Source organism: Lolium perenne, chromosome 5 (assembly GCF_019359855.2).
Source record: "Lolium perenne isolate Kyuss_39 chromosome 5, Kyuss_2.0, whole genome shotgun sequence".
Taxonomy (NCBI): Eukaryota; Viridiplantae; Streptophyta; class Magnoliopsida; order Poales; family Poaceae; genus Lolium; species Lolium perenne.
The window spans coordinates 82,290,690-82,294,387 of NC_067248.2; the positions used below are offsets into that span (position 1 = coordinate 82,290,690).

The window sequence follows — 3,698 nt, forward strand, 5'->3', positions numbered from 1 at the left end:
TTTCACTTGCCACGTGGACCTGACAGGTGGGGCCGAGCGGTCAGAAAACGGCTTAACAAAGCTAACTGGCAGAATCAGTGCTCTGCGTCTCGACCAAGCCCCTGAAGTGGTAGTTATGTGTCGCCTTGCCCAATGTTAGTAGTTTTCAGACATGACCACCTGTAATGTGGTAGTTCCTCGTCATTTACTCACTTTCCATGGCAAGTTAAGGGAGGCTCCAGGTGGACGTAATTGTGTCATATTGACATTTCCAGTTGTGAACCTACTAAAATGATGACTGCAATATGGATTGAGAGATGTGAAAATCAACCAATAAATTTAGCTACATCTAATATGGAGCGGACGGAATAAATCTCAAACGAAAATAGTCTTGATATATTATGTTAACAGAGTAATTAAAAAGAAAATTTTCTTCTTAATTAATAGATTGAGGCAAAGCTTTTGCCTCCCTTTCAAGAAAAGTTAACATAGCAATTCAGTTAATGGCAATATAGTCTCTCATTGGTATGTGAGCAAACTCGTGTAGCCTAGCGATTTAAAATTCAAACATCATACTCGTATATGGAGAGCTTCCCCTTGGATTGGACAAAAGACAAAATAGACCACTAAATAAAATAAATGCACTTATCCATATGATTATTTACTCTGTTAACAAACACGATTTCATTACTGGCGAAAGTTCAGAAATTAAGTGCTTACCTTAAATTAATACTGACACCCTAGAATCATGCCTTTACAGCTTTCTCTATAGCATGAGCTTCTTTTCCACAAATAGCTGACATGGAGGGAAGAAACTTTGTTAGATGAAATTTGCTACAGTAAATAGTAACAGCAGATCAGTAAGATAACATTCACAATCAACACAGTGCTGTGCAGATGTCAATATAGAAAAAAAGGCTAATAACTGCAAGCAATAGCGAAAATATAACTCCTACAGAATAAATAATTTGGGGCCTTGGGACCTAATACACATGATCTATATGAATAGCATTGGAATTTATCAGCCACGTGAAGTATACCAGACCTGTGTACATATGCCAAAATGGTCCATTAAATGAACCTGCAAAGCAATACTCAATCTAAAGAGACAAGATGACATTAACACCAGCAATGTTGATCCTACAACTCAAAATTCAGAGAAGAAAAGATTATAACTATGCTAAAGGCATGGTCATCGTAACTGAAGCACCATGCCAATCAGATTTTTGCAGTTTTGCACTCATCCTCAGGAAAAGATAAGATTTTGTTGTCTAATAGCCTTAATAGTGGACATCGCTTGATAGGTACAAACATACAGACATCAGCGTAAAAATAACCAGTTAACAACGTAAGGACTTGCAAATAACTATTTAACTCCTGACATCCATGTGTACGGCCAGGGTAATAGGAAGAACCACATTAATTAATACTTTTTTTTTACATTCCTACATAAGATTACTGCACAAAATCAGCTTATGAACAATTCAATTAGTTATCATGGGAAAATGCTTATTCTGAATATAACCATGTAGCCTTGGGATTATTAAGGGACTTACTGTTGCAAACGGTGGCTTTGTGCATTGCAATATCTGCTACAAAATACTTCGATTAGTCCCACCAAATACACTATCTACGTGACAGTAAGAAAAGTATAATAGATGTGAGAATTTCTTTGCTGTAGATTCCATAAGTTTTTGCGAATAATTAAAGTAAGTGAAAGATGCAGCGTACAATTTTTGGACAGCTGATGGGCTATACTGTTTGGCCACCATCTTCATGACAATAAGAAAGTAAAATAGATAGTTGTGAGAATTTCTTTGCTATGAATTCGAAATGTTTTTGTGACACATGATTAAGTAAATGAAAGATGCAGTCTACAATTTTTGGAAAGCTGACGCCTGACGGGCTATACTGTTTGGCCACCATCTACATAACAATAAGAGAAGTAAAATAGTTAGCCGTGAGAATTTGTTTCCAAATGTTTTTGCAACATAATTAAGTAAGTGAAAGATGCAGCCTACAATTTTTTGACAGGTTACGGGCTATACTCTTCTGCCATTTGTGAAGCAAGCAATTTCTTTACCTGGTACACCATTGAAAAAACACATTCGACCTGTGGTTAAATTTGTCACATCAAACAATTCAGCTAATTCTGTAACTTTGTGGTGAACATCAAAAGATGGTTCGATGGAAAGAATGAAAGATATGCTTTTACAGCAAATCCAAAGGAAGGAAAGGAGATGAATGAGATCAGGTTGAACCTGCTCTGTTTGACCCTCAGGGTTATCACGGTGCAGGCTGCAGTGCTGCTGATCGTCAACATCAGTGGGGATCGGTCTCCTGTTCGCCCCTTTCACCTGGGGGAGATTGGGAGGAAGCGCTGGATCGGCAGCGCGCGTGGGGACGATGGGGACGTCGGTTCATAGTGCCGCCGCCTGAGGACGCCCTTTCATCTTGATGGCCACGATCCGCCCACAATCAACAGGTGGTCAGACGAATCGTCTACTAACCTGGCGGGCCGTCTGAACTCTTCTCGGCCCGATTAACCATATAACGCCGAATTCAACTTGCGGAGTAGAAGCCCACCAACGTGGACCGGCCTGTTTGACGTGAAAGGCTGATGGGAAACGGCTCGAATGACCTTTCGGTGACTTTGGACAATCCAGACCGTTGAACAGCTGTATCTAACGGCTCTGAGCGCCAAATCGCTGTGGAGGCTCCTAGGTAGACAGGTTATACTGTTACCTAATGAGAACATTACAGGACTTGGTTTTCTTAGACAGAGTAGCACAGCTGAAATTATACAAAACGTTTAAGCAAGCATCTAGTGCAGTGATGCAGCAGAAATATTTGGTCCTGAAATGGCACATAGGCCAATTATAGTAATACATTATGTTTTAGCTTGATGAGAATCTCTGATTCAGCAGTTGAACTCCCTCTGAGTCATCTATTTCTGAACTACGTCGTCTTGAATGCACAAATGGCATTCTTGGTCCTGACTATGAAAGAAAAAAGTGAGTGAAGTTAGTATATCAATCGATAGTAATATAGTAGTGCAGAGCCATGTTGTTATTCACTTAAGGTGTGATTGGTTGACCGCATCCCTTTGCTGCATCAGGTGAGGTCTTATCACAGAGACATGTTTAATTGGGCCAAGTCCATATACTTGAATGCCACTTTGTTTGTTGCCAAGAAAGGTTTTTCAGCCTATTTATGCATCTTGTTTGGTTGGCAAGAAAACTGTAATTTATGTCTCGAGCACGCATTTTCGCGGTTTGGTTATCTACGAGACGTTAGTTCTAGTTACCACTTCTCCTAAGTGGTGACATTACCACTTATCAACAAAGAGCAACGAGGCGGCATAACATCGAATAAAACTAACATGGTGGACTAATATAATTTTGTTCAGTCCTAGCTACTTCCAAATAGCAGCTTAACCGAACATGTTAGGCCCTAGCTAATCACGAATGGTAGTGCATAGCGCACAAGTAGTTCATGACACACAGCAGGGGGTAGTTCATGGCACAACACAACAGGGGTAGTTCATGGCACAGGACACGGGAATGCTTCTCTTCTTCTTCAGATCCTAGTCTGGCCTCTGTTAGCCCACATAGCGTCCGCCCACTCCCTCCTCTTGTTCTTCCAGGGCGTGTTATCAGTGGCAGCAACATCATGGCCAACATCGACCTCATCACGTTGGAGCTCATCCTCCTCCCGGA

The 3,698-nt window shown here is 40.8% G+C and overlaps 1 long non-coding RNA gene across 1 annotated transcript; it reads right to left on the reverse strand.

Annotated features, from left to right (window-relative positions):
* Positions 1–223: 223 nt before the first annotated feature.
* LOC127300690 (uncharacterized) lies at positions 224–2,424 on the reverse strand. Its single transcript, XR_007851521.2, has 3 exons — positions 2,001–2,424; positions 1,536–1,905; positions 224–775 (listed from the first exon to the last, which is right to left on the reverse strand). It is a non-coding gene; the product is annotated as an uncharacterized lncRNA (long non-coding RNA).
* Between the last annotated feature and the right edge of the window lie 1,274 nt (positions 2,425–3,698).